A 21,304-nucleotide genomic window follows, 5' to 3' on the forward strand; every position below is an offset into this window, starting at 1 on the left:
TATTGAGATATCCCCAACACATCTCACATTGACTTAAAAATTGAGTAGATAAGGAAATTGAGAAAAGTATTCTATACTACCTAAACTACCATACAATAATATTCTTATATGACCTAAACATGAGACTCTTGCACCTCCTTCATCTATGCCTTAATCATGGCCTTCAAAGTAATGTGGTGCATCAAATAGCCAAGAAATGTTTGTTTCAAATATTAACCATAAACAAAAACACATTTAAAAACAAAGATATGTAGTAGGATTTCATCAAGATTAGGCCCATTAGCTTGTGTAAGATTGTTAGGGTAAAATTTTGTGGCATTTTATATGGCACTCTCTCGATATATTTATCTAGATTAAATTTTGATGAAAATATGATGAAATATAACGAATGGAATTTTCAATAGAAATATTATATTTCTCTTTAATTGAGCCATTATTAGCTCACAAATTAACACCTAGTGATCCTATACTATTAAAACGGAAAATTAAGCAACCATTTTCAAATGAGTTGAACACTAATTTTTAGTTTCTTTTCCCTTGCAACAAGTTCTTTAGGTATTCAATGGAAATGTACTTGGTTATGTTAGGAAGGGATTCCTTAAAGTAACAACGATAGATGGAGAAGCATTTCATATCGGCCCTGAGCATGGTGCCCATCCAAAAGGCAGCCCCCTCTAGGTTCAAACCTAATTTTCCCTCTCTTGAGATGAAAATGTTTAAGAATTATCTAGAATATTGAAATATATTTGGTTTCTAGTTTATTTAATATTATTGTTGGCTAGGATTTTTACTATAATGGACTTAGTAACATTGACATTGAGTAATTTGTTTGCTAGTTTTTCATTCTACCGTTTCAAATGTTCATTATAAATAAGTGCATAAAACCTTTTTAACTAATGGTGTCTCATGGTTTGTGCTTGTGAAACTTGTATTATGTGCCTTCTGGATGATAGTGGCATCAACATTGATTTCATGTTTAAAAAAGTAATGAATTTTTTATGTTAGTTTATTTTAATTGGTTACATAGAGGTGATGAAATAGTGAGGTTGTTTTACTACATCCTTGATGTGTAATTAAGTAAAGTTTTTTTCTCTAATATTTGTATATGGGTGGACGAGGTTTTGCCAAATGTTCCTTGGGTGATCACAAAATAAGTTTTAGACAAGCACCAAATTGACTATGTCACTTCTGATGCCCTTCCATATGACATACCACGAAGATCAAGTCGACCTACATGAAAAGCCATGTCTACCCTTGAAGAAACCTATATAGAGAGAGGAAATCCTCCATTAGAAATAATCACTCACACTCATTATATGAGAAGAAGCGGACTAAGAAAGATCTAAGAAAAATGGCGAAGAAGAAGTCGAAGGAAGTTGAAGTGCTTGGGCTAGTTCTCTCTCTCTCCCACATGAAAGTTAAAGATAGGGTTTCTATGCTGGGGTTGTCTTTGGTTCGATCTTGGAGGAAAGAGAAAAAGGAATTGAGGCGAAGGTCACTTAGGGTTTCTCACTAGCCCTAAGTCATAAGAAAAGGCAAGTGAAGGGAAGAGAAGGCCATACGAAGAAGATCAAAGTCTTCTAGAGGAGAAGCAATAGTTGTAACAGTTGTCAGAAGATAGAATTTTGGATTTGCAGTAGGAGGTAAAAGTTCTTGCAACAAGAGGCCAAGTTGATCTTGATCTTGGAAGGTATTTGTCTGAGTCATTAGGTCATGGTATTTGTCAATTGAAGAGTCAAAAAGAAGAGAAGGGATTTAAGGGTTTTTCCCTCAAGAGGAGGGGTTTTGGCCCTGATGTGTAGCCTATATACTGTGTCAGTATTCTTATTGTTTCTTTGGTTTGCTGATGTTTCTCACACTAAAATAATAAGGAACAAAGCAAATAAAGAAAAAGGTAACACAAATAGTTATCAAGTTAAAGAAAATTAACATATTCATTTCCCTATTAAATTCTCAACATTAGCTAGGTGAGACGAGGGCACACAGCACGCCCTTGCCCAAATCCCCCCTCATTTGTTGTCTTGAAATATTGAATGGAATTATGATAACAATTACATGGGGTGTGTTGTGAAAACCTTCTACCTATTGGCGGTGGAACAATGACACACTAGCCACCCTCCTCCTCACACCTTTCTGCTTTGTGCTTGTCACCCTTTTTAGGGATTTCACTGTACAAGATGAAATAATATCAGTATGTGTTTAAAATATAGTGCTAATAGAATAATATTTTAATATGGACATTGTGGTTTATAAATGAAATATATCAATGTCCATATTAAATAGAATATTTCAATGCCAGTTATATATATAGAAATTAAAAAATTTAAATAAAATTACTATATTTCTTCTCCCTTTTTTTTAATATAACAATGACTTCCATTATATATAAATGGAGAATTGTTCATATGTTTCTTCCCTTTTTCCCTTGGTATGACCTTCCTTATATAAGTGGAAAATGGTTCATTTTAAAATGAATAAGTTGAAAATTGAGTGAATTAGATGGAGATGAAGATGAAATTGAAAGGTAAGTTCGAAATAGACACAAGAAACATGATTCTTATTTTACAAAAATTCTCCCCGAAATTATTAATTATGAGAAATAAGTAGATAAGCATGGCTTCACAGTGATGCAACAAGTGGTGCACCATGCTACTAATCATATTATACTATAAAATATTGATACAACCATGCTCAAATCAACTGACAAAGAAAAAGATGCACTCTCTGAGTATCTCATATGTGTGGATACTCAAAGGCTCATAAAATATCTCATATGAGTAGATAGTCAAACTCATGAAACAAGTTTTTAAGGTTGTAACAATATAGAGAGAAAACACATGTATGGAGTAATATTAATAACTATAATTAGAAATCCTAAAAAAGGAGTGTTATAATCATCTAACATTATTCGACATCTATCATCTAATATTATTTGATGCCTATTGAGCAGTAATATCAATTATATTAAAACGGAGAAGTAACATTAATTTTGTTTACATAATGCTAGTGCTGCCTTTGAAACATGAGGGCTTCACTGCATGATAATCTAATATAATATTAGCATAACTAATCAAATTTTATTACTCATTGCAGAAGAGAAATGAATTCGTAATAAAATAAATATTGAATTGATATGAAATATATGAATGATTGATAAAATAAATATTTTATTTAGATTTTTGAAATGAATTTAGCTATGTTGCACGGGTTCCCGCACCTGGGGGTGGGGTTCTCGAACCCGTCTTGGGTTCCTGCACCCAAGTACCGGATTCGGGTATGGGTTCTTCCCAGAAGAACCGGGTTCTTCCATGAAGAACTGGGTTCTTCAAAAAAAAATTTGGGTTCTTTTCCTTTAATGGGTTCTTGGATTCTTGGGTTCTTCGGGTTCTTCGGGTTGGATTCTTTGGGTTCTTTTAAAGGCTTGCCGAAATGAATGTCACAATTTCTTGCTGTTTCAGACTGTTTGCAACATGAGCCACAATTGTCAGTCCACTTTTATACACTCAATTTGCCTCCTACAGCTGCGGCATAGTCCCTCCTCCTTGTTGTTGTCAAACGCTGAGCTGTAGGTCTTGATTCATGCCACTGTTTACACAAAACAGCTCACTATTCACTAAGGAATAGACCTCGGCCTCCCTATGCAAACTCCTGTACCCAACCGAAGCCCTAAACAGAGATGACAATGCCACAAACTTAGCTCTACTCAGCCCAGACTTGTTAAATTTTTAATTTTTTATACTATATACTATAATATGAGAAGTATACGTTTCAGTTCTTTTAACCTGAAATAGTTGCAATTAGATTAATAAAGCGCAGAAAATCTTCATCATTTTTTGCATTAATGAATGGCATTACATAAATGCATTCATACATTGAATATAGCTCTGTGCTATTCTTTACAATATAAACCATTCAGTGAGAATGTATTTCAACTCAATCATCTATACAACATTCAACACAGTTCATTATCTACCCTCTAACAATGGTGTTGCTTGCCCTTGCAATGTAATTTCACCATGGATCAACAAAATCCAATTAAATGGTTTAGAATTTGTTCAGGAAAAAGTAAAACAATTGATAGTATATATATTTCAATTTTTGAAAAATTGAATCATTATATTAACATATAAATTCTGTGGTTTTTTTAAGGCTTGTGGCTACATTAAAGTATAAATTATGGCTGCTGCCAGCATATATTTCACTGTTGTCCCACGAAACACACAAGGCAGCCCAATAAAATAAAGTTTAAATGTTGAGTCTTTGAGAACTCAAAATACTTTAGGATTTTTGAGCATACTCCTGAGTTTGTAGGAAACTTGGCTAGTGTAACTCAGTCAGCTGTGTGTGACAAAATCTGTCCCATACCATGATTCATGTTAATATGTAAACAATGAACAGTTTTTTGGTGATAAATTTTGAAATCTCAATGTCAATGTTGAATGTTCAATGATGTGCATGTTTAAATGATTATCATTAAAGTTTTCTTGTTTAAAGTTGAAAAAATATACAAATTCAAATTTCATATATATTATTAATTATAAATTTATAATTTATAAATTTATAATTTATAAAATATAATTATTAAAATTTAATATTATTATATTACTCGACGAACCCACGCACCCTGTTTCCAAAAATGTCGTCCCCGTCCTCGTCCCCGAACCCACGTTTCCTGGAAACATAGGAATTTAGCTATATAGAATAAGTAAATTAATAACAAAATCAAATATCAGATTTAAATTTACTAAATGCTGAAAATCCAAATAACTTTATAATAGCCAGATACTCTTTGAAGTAGATTCTAAAAAGTCAAACATCCCTCAAATAACCAGACACCCTTTGAGACAAACTCCGGAAGATCAGCAAATTAACAAAAGTCAAACACCATTTTAATAGCAAAAGACAGTTTAAAAAAAGCCCAATTCTGGAAAGTCACATACCCTTTTAATAGCCTAACAACATTTGAAACAAGTCCAAGTCCCAATAACCTTTGAAAATTGGAAGGAAACAAATTCAGGATGCCCGACAAATAGCTATTGAAACTCGGAAGGAATTAGCAATTTCAGAATGCCCAGTAATCGAATATCAAGACACATGGAAAAAAATTGGAAGTCATATGATAATAGCCCTGAACGTTTAGAAATTATAATATTATGTTATATAATATGTGGTTTGTTTGTAGTTTAATTTTAGTTTAAGTTATTCAAAATTTAATGGGAATTTGTTGGAATTATAAGTTTGAATGGTGAATTTTTTTGTTTTTTTGGTAGGTATTTGAACTAGTGACCTATCATAAGGAGTGCCTTAACAATGCACCCATTCACCATCAATCCAAAGACCCATGGGTTGAATGGTGAACTCTTCATAATAAAAGTGTCTTAAGATTTTTAATATTGAGTCAAAAAATCAATTTAAATAACAAAAATCAAGATTTGACCCAACAAAAATGACCTAGTCTAACTTATAGACTAAATAACATTTTTGACTACAATTTTTCTCGTTATTTTTAACAAAAATCTTAGAGAAATATTTAAAAACTTGAGTTTAAGTTTTTTAATCTGTAAAATTCTAGTGCCCTATGAGTTTTTCATGGTGCTGAATTCACTTATGCTTTCAAAAATGTATTTTAAACAACAACAAAATGAGTTTGTCAGGGTGTTGAATTCACTTATGCTTTCAAAAATGTATTTTAAACAACAACAAAATGAGATTGTCAGGGTGTTGAATTCGTTTATGCTTTCAAAAATGTATTTTAAACAACAACAAAATGAGTTTGTCAGGGTGTTGAATTCGTTTATACTTTCAAAAATGTATTTTAAGCAACGACAAAAATCACATTATCATTCAAGTGAAAAAATGCTATTTAGTAGCCCCCTAGGAACTTCCAAATATCTAATAATTCCCTAATAATTTATTAATTAAACAATTATAAATTATTTTTTTTCCAATAGAAATTGATCATTTTCTTTTTTTAAACATCTTATTATTAAACCACCCCTAATAATTTATTAATTAAATGATTATAGTTTTTTTCCAATGAAAAATTATCATATTAGTCCAATGGTGAAACTAATAAAGTGCTACCAAATTACAATTTTTTATTAACTAACACAATCACATTAATAAATAAATTCCAAAATCAAAAAAACAATAGATCCCAAAATCAAAAAACATAAGATCATAGCATAGTTTCTTATACCCACTTGAGCTAGTTAATGTACATCATCAACTTCATATATAAAAAATAAAATAATAATTATTTTACTCAATAAAAATTTAAAATATACATAAATTATATAATCAAATTCCTATTAATTATTAAATCAAATTCCTATTAATTATTAAATAAAATTTTAATAATTGAATTTATAACTTCTTACCTAAGAGGGTCAGAGCATAGTTACGTGGACCTTCACTAAGGGAAACCCTAAACAAGGAGGCTTTTCATCAGTGAATTCCCTATAAATAGGAAGTAATTCCTAGATTAATAGCCTCTCGTAAAAATCTGCGTTCAATCGTTTTTATTTAAAATTCAACCAAACTTATGAGAGAGTAATTAGATGCTAAACTAAGGAAAATCTATTTAATATTTAAATTAAATATGCTATTATTTAATTTGGCACTTAAAACAATTCAAATATTTTTGTCACACTCTATCACAGAGGTAATTTTTTTTTTATTCCTACTTACCAACTTACAATATAACATGCATATAAACCTTGTATTGAGATTTTCCGTGCATTTGACATATATCTGTATATATATATTAATTTTGATATGTGGCGGTCATGGGTTTCGAAGCCACGGTAAGTCCGGGTACTGTGGACTGTTCAGCTTCTTAAATGCAACCTTTATGGCATTTACAATGTGATGTACTGAATTACCTTTTTGAGACGCGGATGCGGTGATGCCCTGTCGCTTACAGCGCTTGCTTGCTGAATGCCGTCCACCTGGCTAGATCAATGGTCAGCCTTTGCACTGCCATGTGCGGTGGCGTGGCCCCAGACTCCAAGTGTTATGAGGCCGGGTACCTCGATCCTACCGTTTCACGCTTGTAACTCTTCCCGGTTTCTCCTTACCGATCAGACAGTGGAGGGAAGCTCAGTCAAATCGAAGGTTGAGATTATGCCACGAGGCAGGGTTTTGCAATGAAATATTTAAGGGTCATTTCATTTTCGACTTGTTATTGTTTCCATTTCGGAGCGACTGTATGCTACAGAAGTCTTCGGCGCGACTGTGTGCTACCGAAGTCTTGGTGGCTCTCTGTCATACCGGAGTTTCACTCTCAGCCTAGAGCACGATGACATCCTGCGGCCTCTCCTTTCGGCTCAGGTAAGGTCGTTTCAAAGACAATCCTCATGATTTCAGACTTAACCATTTCCACTGCTAATTATTTTTGCCATTGTTCTCAGCCATTCCGGTAAGGTTCACAGTTTAATTGTCTTAATGTTTCAGGAGGGACTTCAACAACCAGTCGGCGTTGGAAAAAGGTCTGGCTCTTTCACCCTCAACCGTCCTGCTGCAGGTAAGAGCGGGTTGTTTCCCATAGGTCCTGCTTTCGTATTCTTTTCACAGGACATTGTCTGAACCGCTGTTCCACTGAACAGGGATGCCGGGGTTCTTGTTCTTTATAATCAATCCCTCCGCCATGCGTCCAGGGTTTCTTTACTGAGGAACTACATGATTCCTTTTTTTCCTAGTTTGTATGGTTATTGTATCTAGTTGTTTTGTTTAATGCTCAAACTCAGGCGGAACTCCGCCTAGGCACGGCTGTTAATTGTATATATGTGTATTGTTCTTAATCTAGTATCTGCCCGGCTCACGGACGTTTTTTTTTTTTGGCAATACTGTTACGGTTTATAAGATTAATCCTTTATTGTTTCGGCTACAAACTTGTTTTTGTGATACCGGTATTTTGGTACAGCTAAGGCTCTGCATTCAAAATGTTCTCGGTGTGCATCGCTTTCTCCTCAGCTCTTATTTGAACTCGTTTGTTATACGAGTCGCCACTCGATTTCTTGTCAGTTAAATTCATTATTTGTAATGGTCAGATCTTGGTTTTGTTTCGGCCATGGTGCCCTGCCGGCTAAGCATACGCTTACGCCCCCGCAGCAGTGACACCTTAGGGCCTGAATCTTGCAAATAACTACGCGCAGGCATAATATGTTGATCTTTCCTTTGTTACACGAACAGGAATCTCTTCGCCTGTAAGTTATATTTATAATATGCTTGTACATAATCGCAGACAGTTGTTTTACTTATGTTTTAGCAGGGATACTGTTATCACCCAGAGTTTGTATTCTAGGCTGCCGACGAATGTTCGGCCGCTCTTGCTTGTTTAATAGTTTAAGTTTTCCACTGTTCATTACTACTTGGATTCGGAATAAGAAACATATCTATGCTGTTATGGTTCGTTTTGTTTTGTTTCTTTAAACATTACTCGCTCTAGAAATTACAGAGTAGGTTTAACTAGTTCCTCTATGTTCAATATTTGTTCTACCGACTATAATACAAGTTCTCTGCTCTGTGTATATATTCACGCTTGCATTCTTGAATGGGATTAAAGATACGGTCTATGCCGAGCACAAAGAGAGTTCTTTTTTAAGAAAATAAGCAGTTTGTTACCCTCTGTTTTGATTTACTCACCACAGATAAATAAAGTCATTTCTCAGTTAATTAACTTAATAAGCCATACCTGTTTAGCCGCAAACCTGTATGAAATGCTTGTCAACCACCCGTCCGTAGGAAGATCCTTCTCGATCTTCCACCCCCAAGCACACCTGCAGATCTCGTCTGCAATTTCACTGGCTATGCCAGATCTCGCTATCTGATCCTAACCAGACATAGCGAATACAGGAATTCTCTTCCTCAGAACATGCCATCTGATCCTTACCAGACATAGCACTTTCTTTTTTTCTTCTGCCATCTGATCCTTACCAGACTTGGCATTTTCCCTTTTTCCTCTTGGGGTCTCAACTGCCCCCTCAAGGTAGTTAGGGTTTCTTTTTGTTTAACCACCTCCACAGTGATTAGCCACAATTAATCATATACTCAAATTGAATAATACTAACACACTTAGTTACCATAATGGTTAACAATACTTAACAACAGAGTTTTTATATTTCGTCAACAGAGTTTATCTCACAGTTAAATTTACTAATTTACCAACATTATACCTCACGAGGGGCATCACATCTCCCCCTCCTGAAGCTCTACATCGTCCCGATATTGTTGTCTAGTCAAAAATAGTCTGGGATAAGTTTCCCTCATACTCTGTTCATCCTCCCAGGTGGCCTCGTCAGGCCCAAAGTGCTGCCATTGCACTTTAACCTGGTGGATGGTCCTTTTCCGCAGCTCGACTCTTCTCCGATCTAATATGTTCACTGGCTCGACCATGAACTCTCCTTCTGGTTCCACCTAAAACACACAGTATTCAGTTAGTTGCTTACTAGCATTCTAATTTAGTTTACGTTTATTAACAGCCTTTTCATACCTGAATATCCTGCCAACTTATTATGTGCCTAGGGTCATAAACATATTTCTTTAAAACTGATACGTGGAAGACATTATGTACTCGGATATGGCTGGGTAGGGCTAGCTGATAAGCTACTGGCCCCACTCGCGCAAAAATCTGGAAAGGCCCACAGAAACGAGGTGCCAGTTTGGCACAGGCATTCCATTGAAGAGTACTTCTCCTTGCTCGGATTCGGACATACACATGTTCACCAACCTGATATTCTTTAAATGTCCTCTTTCGATCTGCAAAGCTTTTCTGTCTGTCCTGAGCTATCTTTAAATTAGCCCGGACCTTTTTGACCATGACCTCCATTTCCTCTAGCATCTCAGGACCCAACAAGAGTTTGTCCTCCGGTCCACCCCAACTGGATGGTGTGCGGCATTTCCGACCGTAAAGCACTTCGAATGGACTCATCTTCAAGGATGCATGGTATCCATTGTTATAGACAAATTCCACCAGATGCAAATACTCCTCCCATCGAGTAGGTTGTTGCATCACGTAAGACCTCAACATGTCTTCCACCACTTGATTCACCCGCTCAGTCTGCCCATCGGTTTGCGGATGATAAGCGGTGCTGAAGTTCAGTTGAGTTCCCAGCCCTTCAAACAAGGTCCTCCAAAAAACTGATGTGAATTTCACATCACGATCAGATATTATTGTTTTTGGCAGCCCATGGAGTTTGAATATATTCTACATAAAGATATTTGTGATTTGAGCCGCACGATAGGTGGATTGTACCGGTATGAAGTGAGCTGACTTACTGAGTTTGTCTACTACAACCATTATAGAATCATTATTCTTTTTAGATTTTGGCAATCCCGTAATAAAGTCCATGGTGATGGTCTCCCATTTCCATTCTGGTATAGGTAATGGCTGTAGTAAACCCGCAGGGTGCTGATGTTCAGCCTTAACTTGCTGGCACTCTAAGCATCGCGCCAGATATTCCATCGCATCCCTCTTCATGCCTGGCCAGTAGTACTCTTTCTGAAGCGAAGCGATCAATTTTTGGTAACCCGGATGTCCCACATAGGGACTTCTATGATATTCATCTAGAATCTTTTCTTTAATATTGCTCTGATTGGGTACATATACTTTCTTTTTGTAGCACAAAATTCCGGCTGCATTTAAGGTGTACCCTTGTTGCATTATGTGGGTGTTTAAATCCTGCACCAGTTGTTTCTTTTGTAGATAAATCTGATCTTGAGCAGCAGCCTCTTCAATTTCTTTATCAAGGGTGAACCGTCCCTTACTAATACCGATTTCATAAAGGCAGTGCACTTTTCGACTCAATGCATCAGCTACCCGGTTTTCTTTTCCTTTCAAATGCTTAATTTCAAAATCAAAACCTCCCAAAAAGTCCACCCACCTTGCTTGTCTTGCGTTCAAGGTTGGTTGACTAAAGTAGCTAGTCAAACTATGATGATCAGTCATCAACAAAAATTTCCTTCCCACTAAATAATGGCGCCACATCTTCAGCACATGCACCACCGCGGTTAATTCCAGATCATAAGCGGAATACTTCTACTCATGCTCTTTTAACTTCCGGGATTCATATGCGATTACCTTTCCTTCCTGCATTAACACCCCACCTACGCCCTCCTTACTTGCGTCTGTACAAACTACATATTCTTTCTCTGGGTCTGCAACACTCAGCACAGGTGCGGTGGTAAGCAGGTATTTGAGCTACTCAAAGCTCCGCTGACATTCCGCTGTCCACTTAAACACTTTCCCCTTCTTTTGCAAAGAAGTGATAGGGTATGCAATTCTGGAGAAACCTTCTACGAACCGTCGGTAATAACCAGCCAGCCCCATGAAGGATCGAATATCTGCTACATCTTTGGGTGTTGGCCATTCCATTATGGTTTTGATCTTTTTGGGATCCACAGCTATACCTTCTTTGGTGATGATGTGTCCCAAATACTGAATCTGTTCTTTATAAAAATCACATTTGCTAAATTTGCCATATAATTGATGCTCTCGTAGTGTCTGTAACACTATTCTAAGATGCTCCTCATGCTCCTTAATATTCCGGGAGTATATAAGTATGTCATCAATAAAGACTAACACGAACTTGTCTAAGTATTGGTGAAATACACTGTTCATCAAGCACATGAATGTCGCAGGTGCATTAGTCAACCCAAAAGGCAGTACCACAAACTCGTAGTGTCCATAACGAGTACGAAACGCGGTTTTGGCTATGTCCTCATCCTTAATTCTGATTTGATGATAGCCCGACCTCAAGTCGATCTTTGAAAAGATTGTCGCCCCCTTCACCTGATCGAACAGCTCATCAATGCGGGGTAGTGGATATTTGTTTTTAACTGTCAATTTGTTCAGCTGTCTATAATCTATGCACATCCGAAGAGTTCCGTCCTTTTTCCTAACAAACAACACGGGAGCCCCCCAAGGAGATACACTGGGGCGGATGTACTTCTTATCCAACATCTCTTGCAACTGCATCTTTAACTCAGTTAATTCCGGCACACTCATCCGGTAGGGTGCACGGGATACCGGGGCTGCACCGGGTACCAATTCGATGGTAAAGTCCAAATCCCGCTTGGGCGGCAGCCCTGGAATTTCCTCTGGAAATACATCAGCAAAGTCTTGCACCACCGGTATATTTTCCACAGTCGTAATTTTATCCTGAGACCCAGCGTACCCCACCTGTATTGCATATATTTTGCATTTCTTTCGCACACTTCTAACTAGCTGTGAGGCCGTAATTGGCCAGATCTGCACCGGTTTTTGGATGCCTTGAATCTCTTTTTCCACTCCCTGTTCATCTCGGTAAGAAATTGTTTTTGTCTTACAGTTAATTACAGACCATCGCTTCTCCAACCAGTCCATTCCTATCAGCACATCATAAGATCCAAGAGGAAGTACATTCAGTTCTGTTGTTATTGTCTGACCAGCTAACCTTAGTGGACAGTTGCTGACCTTAGTCAGTACTCGTCTTTTGGCCCCCGTGGCCAGCTGTACTAACCAGGGATTTTTAAACTTAATAGTCTGCAAACTGCAGCTTTCCACAACTTTGGGACTTACATAGCTTAAAGTAGCTCCTGGATCTACTAAAATAGAAACAGTTTGATCAAAGATCTTACCTTCAAACTCGATCATGGTTGGCTGATAGTCAGCTTGTCGATCCTCAAGTACTGCATTTATTCTGGGTATGGATCTGGCCACGTCTCCCACTATAGAAGCTTCATAGATCTGGGACAACTGATCGCTATCCTTCCGATGAGGACAATTTCTTATATAATGGGGTCCGCCACAACCCCAACATTGAACTGGTGGCCTTGTCGCACCTTCATTTTCCATTCTAACCTGCTGTTCGCTATATTTAGATTCAGCAGGTGGCTTAAATCTGATCTGACTTCTCGATGGGTTTTTGGTACTGGCCCCTTTCGAGAATCCTTTGTGGAGGCTACTGCGAGTTCCCTTATTTCCCACAGCCATTCTGCTGCTCTTCCTGTCGGCCCAGCGCTTCCCAAAACCTTCTCCTTTTTGTTTGCTCTGCTGGTAACAGAGTCTAGCCTTCCGAATTGCTTCATCCATCGTCTTCGAATTATCAAACTCATTCCTTTCTCGCATTGCCAGAGGTAGACTGCTAACAAACCACTGCACCTTAGCCTTCTCTTCTCGAATATACGGTACATAACGGAGCAGGGATGTAAATTTGGTTATGAATTCATCTATGGTCTGCTGTCCAAGACGCAGATCATGGAATTCTCGTGCTTTTTCATCATAAAAGCGTTCTGTCAGGTATTTTTCCTTAAAATATCTTTGAAAAGCCTCCCAAGTCACATCCTACTCACTCACCCCCCACACCATCTTGACTTCTTCCCACCATAATGTGGCCTTGGCCTGCAACTGGAATATAGCCAGCCGGGCCTTAAGATGGTGATCATATTCGTACACTTGGAAATACTTATTCATATTAATTAGCCATGCTTCTGTAGCTTCCTCTGATTCCCCATCGAATTGAGGTGGCTTAATCTTCCGAAACTCACCTTGTAACTCTATTCGTGGTCTTTTTGGAGTTTGATATTTGGTAGCGTTAACAGACTTCTCACCTCGTGTTTCTGCCCTTTCCTCTGCTTCCTCCTGTTCTGTATGATAGCTTTGTTCATCTGTGACTCGTGTCTGTTCAGGTCTAGGAGGAGACTGTTGATGATGTTGTTTGTCTGATAAGCTTTTCAGAATCCTCTCTTGTTCAATACTTAATCTCGCATTGTCCTCACGCAAACGGATCATTTCGTCCTTCAGCTCCTGTACTGTCCTCAATATAGCCGAATCAGTGTTACGGCCTTCTGCTCCCAATTGTACCCATAGCTCAGGATTTCCTTGAGAATGAGCTGCATTATCAGGTTGTTCCAGGTTCCTATGAGGAGCGCTACTTGTTCTTCTCATTCTGCTATTACCTGTACAAAATTAACTAATTCAACAGTTGTGATTATATATGTCAGTATATTCTTAATTTGGTTGTCATGACACTATTTAAACGTTACTGCTTTGTTTTAAAAAAAAATTACCCGAGGTCACAGAGTTGTGGCCTGGGCTCTGATACCAATTTGTCACACTCTATCACAGAGGTAATTTTTTTTTTATTCCTACTTACCAACTTACAATATAACATGCATATAAACCTTGTATTGAGATTTTCCGTGCATTTGACATATATGTGTATATATATATTAATTTTGATATGTGGCGGTCATGGGTTTCGAAGCCACGGTAAGTCTCGGGTACTGTGGACTGTTCAGCTTCTTAAATGCAACCTTTATGGCATTTACCATGTGATGTACTGAATTACCTTTTTGAGACGCGGATGCGGTGATGCCCTGTCGCTTACGGCGCTTGCTTGCAGAATGCCGTCCACCTGGCTAGATCAATGGTCAGCCTTTGCACTGCCATGTGCAGTGGCGTGGCCCCAGACTCCAAGTGCTATGAGGCCGGGTACCTCGATCCTACCGTTTCACGCTTGTAACTCTTCCCGGTTTCTCCTTACCGATCAGATGGTGGAGGGAAGCTCAGTCAGATCGAAGGTTGAGATTATGCCACGAGGCAGGGTTTTGCAATGAAATATTTAAGGGTCATTTCATTTTCGACTTGTTATTGTTTCCATTTCGGAGCGACTGTATGCTACCGAAGTCTTCGGCGCGACTGTGTGCTGCCGAAGTCTTGGTGGCTCTCTGCCATACCGGAGTTTCACTCTCAGCCTAGAGCACGATGACATGCTGCGGCCTCTCCTTTCGGCTCAGGTAAGGTCGTTTCAAAGACAATCCTCATGATTTCAAACTTAACCATTTCCGCTGCTAATTATTTTTGCCATTGTTCTCAGCCATTCCGGTAAGGTTCACAGTTTAATTGCCTTAATGTTTCAGGAGGGACTTCAGCAACCAGTCGGCATTGGAAAAAGGTCTGGCTCTTTCACCCTCAGCCGTCCTGCTGCAGGTAAGAGCGGGTTGTTTCCCATAGGTCCTGCTTTCGTATTCTTTTCACAGGACATTGTCTGAACCGTTGTTCCACTGAACAGGGATGCCAGGGTTCTTGTTCTTTATAATCAATCCCTCCACCATGCATCCAGGGTTTCTTTACTGAGGAACTACATGATTCCTTTTTTTCCTAGTTTGTATGGTTATTGTATCTAGTTGTTTTGTTTAATGCTCAAACTCGGGCAGAACTCCGCCTAGGCACGGCTGTTAATTGTATATATGTGTACTGTTCTTAATCTAGTATCTGCCCGGCTCACGGACGTTTTTTTTTTTTGGCAATACTGTTACGGTTTATAAGATTAATCCTTTATTGTTTCGACTACAAACTTGTTTTTATGATACTGGTATTTTGGTACAGCTAAGGCTCTGCATTCAAAATGTTCTCGGTGTGCATCGCTTTCTCCTCAGCTCTTATTTGAACTCGTTTGTTATACGAGTCGCCACTTGATTTCTTGTCAGTTAAATTCATTATTTGTAATGGTCAGATCTTGGTTTTGTTTCTTTAAACATTACTCGCTCTAGAAATTACAGAGTAGGTTTAACTAGTTCCTATCTGTTCAATATTTGTTCTACCGACTGTAATACAAGTTCTCTGCTCTGTATATATATTCACGCTTGCATTCTTGAATGGGATTAAAGATACGGTCTATGCCGAGCACAAAGAGAGTTCTTTTTTAAGAAAATAAGCAGTTTGTTTCCCTCTATTTTGATTTACTCACCACAGATAAATAAAGTCATTTCTTAGTTAATTAACTTAATAAGCCATACATGTTTAGCCGCAAACCTATATGAAATGCTTGTCAACCACCCGTCCGTAGGAAGATCCTTCTCGATCTTCCACCCCCAAGCACACCTGCAGATCTCGTCTGCAATTTCACTGGCTATGCCAGATCTCGCTATCTGATCCTAACCAGACATAGCGAATACAGGAATTCTCTTCCTCAGAACATGCCATCTGATCCTTACCAGACATAGCACTTTCTTTTTTTCTTCTGCCATCTGATCCTTACCAGACTTGGCATTTTCCCTTTTTCCTCTTAGGGTCTCAACTGCCCCCTCAAGGTAGTTAGGGTTTCTTTTTGTTTAACCACCTCCACAGTGATTAGCCACAATTAATCATATACTCAAATTGAATAATACTAACACACTTAGTTACCATAATGGTTAACAATACTTAACAACAGAGTTTTTATATTTCATCAACAGAGTTTATCTCACAGTTAAATTTACTAATTTACCAACATTATACCTCACGAGGGCATCACAATTTTTCATATCATAGGTTATTAATAATATTTTTTTATATTAAATATTATGAATTCAATTATTAAAAAACTAAAATTCCATTCTTCAAACCCAATTACAATATAAAACACACTGCAAAATATTAATATTAACTTCATTACATTGAGTTTAACAATAAAATACATATACTAACATTATTACATGGTATTAATCCAAAATTTGTATATACATAATAATTCAACCACTGCAATGGCAAGTAGAATTCAGCCAAACAGTAGAATTCAGCCAAACGACTTCTACTTAAGATATCGAAAAAAGAGTATGAAATCTTTCCTTCAATGGAGGGGCCTCTTTCGTTTTCCACGCCACCTTTCCTCTGTATTCAAATTCAATACACCATGGGGCCTAGCAACTGGATATTCATTTCTCTTTAATTTAATTATTTTTAATTTAAATTTCAACGGGTATTTTATTCATATATTTTACATACTTTGACTTTTTTAAACCTAACTCAAAAATATTTAAAAAACCATAAATAAAAGTATAATAATTATTATTTTACTGAATAAAAAATTAATAATTAAAATATACCTAAATTATGTAATCAAATCAAATTTCGATTTAATTAATCGGAATTTAAAAAATTGAGTTTATAATTTCTTATACGCTATGGTCAAAGCTTAGTTAAACGTGCATTCAACCAGGGAAACCCTAAAAAGGATGTTTTTTATGTGTGAATTTCCCGGTAAAAAAAACGAGATTGGCAAGTTCTCGTTCAAATCTACATTCAATTATTTCTATGATTAAAATTCAATTAATTTTTTTTTTCCAGAAGAAAAAGCAGTATCGTTTGTATTATATTCAATATAAACAGATTTGTATACAAAAGAGTGGATATCTGTCCGGGGAGAAAGCAAAAATTCCAGCGAGTATCTGGAGGTATCTTTCCATATACAATACAAAAAAGATATTTTTGGGGCTCTTGATTATTCAATGATCAAAAAACAAAAAACTATAACTTTCCAGAATATGTAGGAAGCCAGCAGATTGAGAAATTTTCAGATATTTGGCTGTATTATATACCTGTAGATGTTGACATCATATTCCTGGCATTGTGAAGGGCTGAATGTCATATGTACAGGGGGCAGAGGTGATAAACAGGTGCCACTTACCGAGAGGCAGATGTAATCCTTTCTTTGACAAAATATCAGCTTGTCCATTTTGTTTGCGCCTTATATGAGTGATGGGGAATGTCGCCGGCTTCCAAAGAGCTGCTATCCTTGCTAACCATCCAGTGAGGCTGTCGGTCTGAATTGCATGTTTGCCATTCACATGTTCTATGATAATTTTTGAGTCCCCGTATACATTAATAGGCTCTATATCCATGAAAGTGCAGAATAAAAGTAGACCATGTAGGGCCATTGCCTCAGCCTTGTTACTCGTTCCTTTGCCACCGTTCCAAAATAAGGAGTATTGGAGGTCATTTGTCATAGCTATGTAGACTCCACAAGGGCAACAGCCATTCTTTGCCGCCCCGTCGAAATGTGCCCTTGGAAATGTGAGATGTTGATCATCGGAGGCTGCCCGCCGGAGATTTTTCTGAAATGGCAAGTTCTGTAAAATGGAGGAGTAAAATGGAATAACCTTATCCAAAATACAACTGAAAGGTTCTTTGTAGTTTTGGAAGATTCTGTTATTCCTCCACTTCCAGATGAACCAAAAAACAATTAAAGGAATGGGGTCCCAGATAGCTCTTTGTGCCTTAGGATAGAGTAATATAAAGAGGAAATTAGATGCTAAACCAAACAAATTTATATCAATTTCTATTCCAATTCCCTTACAAATGGCGAAATAAATAATATTTAAATCAAATAGATAATTATTTAATTTGACACATAAAACTTGATAAATACTTTTTATATTTAATAAAATTAACCTAATTATATAAAAAATGTAGTTGATATAAGCCAAAATAGATATAGTTGATATAAATTAAAAACTTATATCAATCACATACACATACACAACCACATTAATAAAATTATTACTAATCAATAAATATCAATAAATATTATTAATTAAATATTTTTATTAATATTATTAACTAATAAGCCCACGGGGCTTTGGATTGACGGTGAATGGGTGCCTTGTTAAGGCACTCCTTGCGATAGGTCACCGGTTCAAATCCCCCGTGGGTACTTAGGTTAGTCTTAACATAGAAAAAAAAAAAAAAATATTATTAACTAATAAATTATGATGATGATGATGATGATGATGGTTAACGTCCGCTGAGACCAAATAATGATCTATCGGACCTAAAAAGACAAATTATTTATTTTGATTTAAGATTTTATTCCTATGCTCAAAAAGCTTGGAGAGAAGCCTCCCGAGTTCACTATAATTTTGGCATTGTAAAAGGCTAGGAAGGTCAGTATTGTAACAAAGGTTGTGAAATTGAGATCTAATGTGGTTGTATGCAGGGCACTCTAAGAGGAAGTGGTTTTCATCCTCGATGCTCCTATTCTCACAAATATGGCAGATCCTTTCCATCCATGGCGTTTTAGGAACTGCCCAGCGGCCAGTTTCACTATGGAGATCATGAGAATTCGTTCTAATCTTTGCTATATTAATTTTATTTTTTGAGCTAGTTAGAATAGAGAGATACTTTTGATCTTCAAGGGTGGGGTTGATGACCTTCTTATAATAACTTAGTTTTCTTTTAGACGCTAAATCTTTCTCACACCACAATTTTTCTTTGAACTTAGAAGTAACAATATCTTTAATGTTATTTATGTTTTGCAAAGCATCATTCTCATTGATCTCCCAATAGTTTAACCAGGCCCTTGTGTCCTTATGCCATCCTCGGTTAAGCCTTAGGTGATTTTGGCTGGAATTTAAAGCTAGCTTAGGAAGTCTATGATTGTCTATGTTATTGAGCTTGTGCTTGTACATCAGAAACCTGAGCATAGCTAGGCTCTCAATAGAAGAAAGACCTGCTTCTATAAGGAGAATAGGATAGGGTGTATTACTTTTAATTTTCAGGTTATAAGTTATAAAACGCTTCTGGATTTGCTCAATCTTCCTCCATGATTCTCTGGAGATGCTGCAGCCCCAAACTTCACAGGCATATAAGATAACAGGAGTGACTAAAGTTTCAAAGAGGAACTTCTTTTTATCCCACATTACGAGGTTTGCTGTTTTACAATTATTTTCAAGACCAAAATAAGCTTTCCATCCCCCATTGATCCTTTTCTCAATGCTATGGTTCCAGTTGAGCTTGTGATGGATATCAATTCCTAGGTACTTGTAAGAATACACTTCCTCCAAGTTATTATTGTCATACGTAAAATTAGCGCAAGTGTCCTTCTTAGATTTGATAATCATAACTTTTGTTTTGTCTGTGTTAACAGTCATACCCATGGTAGAGCAGAAATCCTTAAGAAGCTTGAGTTGCTTATCAAGATCAGAAGGGCACCTTGCCAAAAGAACAATATCGTCAGCATAGAGAAGAAGGATAATGACTATCCCAGCTAAGATTGTGCCACCACATCCTGCTTCTTCTAAATAACCTTCGAGCTTATCGATGTAAATGCCAAATAGAGTAGGGGAGAGGGGGCAACCTTGTTTAACTCCGATGTTACACTTAATATGTTTTGACCACCCCTCATTGCTCTTTAGCTTGGCAATTACATTCTCGTATAGCCTTATAGCAACAGCTCTTAACTCAAGAGGAACCTTTAGCTCTTCTAACCTATTCCAAAGGTTGTATCTAGGAACTGTATCGAAAGCCTTTCTAAAGTCTACAAAGCAGCAAAATAAATTGGATTTATCATTACGACATTCCTCCGCAATGATCCTTAGCGTAACAAGGTGGTCCGTTGTTGAGTGATGCCTTCTGAAACCTGCTTGGCCTTTAGCCCGCTTACCTTCACTTTCAAGCCATATGCTTAACTTTTTTTCCAGAATACTACCATATAATTTAGCTAAGAGAGGGCTGATCATAATTGTTCGATAATTAGAGGGGTTATTTGTATCTCCACTTTTAAAAATAGGGATAATGAGGCTCTCAGTCCAAGGTTTAGGGAACCCTTGCTTAACAACTTGATTGAAAAGCTTGTGGATGTGGGGGATGAGGACAGGGCCTCCAATTTTTAAGATTTCTGCCTGGTAACCTTCAATGTCCTTAGCTTTCCCATTCGTGAGGCGATTAACCCCAAACTTAATGTCTTCTAAAGAGAAGACTTCTTTCATTGTGAGCAAGGTTTCCAAATTATCCGTGACATTAGGAGATTCATAAAGCTTTTTAAGATAAGAATTCCAATCGTGAAGAGCAATTTTATTATTATCCTTAGTCTTCCTGGTCAGAATCTGCCTCCAAAATTTCTTAGGAGCTACCTTAGAGAGGTGTAAGAGATTCTCCTGTCTTTGACGAATGTACTACCTCTTTTTCCTTTTAATTAGGGCTTTGTATATTCTTATCTTGTCCATTTTAAGAGAATCATCAACAACTTCCTTAATTGCTCTCCTCACATTTTTACAATCTTTGTCATACCAAGGATTGGTTTTGCTATTTCTTTTATTATTTGAGACTTCAATTGAGAACTTTTTAATAGAATATGAGAGGGTTGTAGTAAATTTATGATATAGGTCTTCTATGTTATCTATGCTAGATAAAGGAGGCAAATTAGTTTTTAATTCATTTAGAAAGAGGTCCTTTTTATTTTTATCAAATATTAAGTTCTTTTGGTTGTAAGTATTATTTTCTATGGGAACTCTATGCATGACAAAATTGAGGGTTATAAGTAAAGGCCTATGATCGGAGTCAGGCTCGTGGTCGTTTAAGATGTCAAAGTTTATCATTTCGTTGTATAATGGAAGATCGGAAATAACGTAGTCTACCACGCTGCTACCAAGTCCATGGATGCAGGTCATCTTGCTGGAATTGGGCCACTTTTTTAGACCGTTGCAAATTATGAGATCCTGAGCACTACAGAGCTTGACAAGCTCTGACCCAAACAAATTTTCCCCGAGGTCTTCAGAGCTCCTT

Source organism: Pinus tabuliformis, chromosome 4_1, assembly GCF_031772625.1.
Source record: "Pinus tabuliformis cultivar Carrire ecotype Pingquan chromosome 4_1, CPIR1, whole genome shotgun sequence".
Taxonomy (NCBI): domain Eukaryota; kingdom Viridiplantae; phylum Streptophyta; class Pinopsida; order Pinales; family Pinaceae; genus Pinus; species Pinus tabuliformis.